This window comes from Lipotes vexillifer, unplaced genomic scaffold, assembly GCF_000442215.2.
Source record: "Lipotes vexillifer unplaced genomic scaffold, Lipotes_vexillifer_v1.1 scaffold182, whole genome shotgun sequence".
Lineage (NCBI taxonomy): Eukaryota > Metazoa > Chordata > Mammalia > Artiodactyla > Lipotidae > Lipotes > Lipotes vexillifer.
Genome location: NW_006798798.1, coordinates 4,040,191 through 4,040,914, shown reverse-complemented (window position 1 = coordinate 4,040,914; position 724 = coordinate 4,040,191).

Genomic DNA, 724 nt, shown 5'->3' with positions numbered 1-724 from the left:
GTTAGGGTGACAGGGAGAGGCATGTCTAAACACAGAGTAGAAAGGAGCTATTCCCTAAGGGGATGGGAGGGGATGGGACCAGATCTCCCTTAACAGAGCTTGGGAGGAAGAGGGCAGGACTCTCTCTCTCCATTTTAATATCCCATATTATGGTTTGTTTTTATTTTGTAACAAAGAAGGGAAGTACATCTTGGAGGATTAAATGGAGGAGGGATAGTTTAAGTGTAAAATTGAAGCTAAGAAGAACAGAAAAGAGAATTGACTCTGGAAAAATGAGACTTCAGAGCAGCATGGGGCCCAGTAGAAGCTGAAGATCGTAATTCTGTTCAGTGTATTTTATGGTTGTTTCTATGGAGCAAAGCACCAAAGATGTTTCTCTAGAATCTTATCTAGGTGCTCTGCCTGATTTCAGCCTGTGCATCTAGACTCAGAAGACCTTAAAGGGTGCCCTCTGAATTCACTACAGGTTTGGGAAAAAATACTGAAGAGATAGATACTTGTCTTACCAGAAATCAAAATAGACTATTAATTTATATCTATTAAAACAATGTGATATTGGCCCAAGATTAGACAAAGAACCCCAAAGCTGAGACAGAAATTTAGGAGACGAAAAATGTGGCCCTTTAAGTTTCTGGGAAAAGAAAGAATCAGTCAACAAATAGGAAAGTGACAGGTGGCTATTTGTTAGATGCCTACCACACACTCTACATGAAAAGAAGTTCTG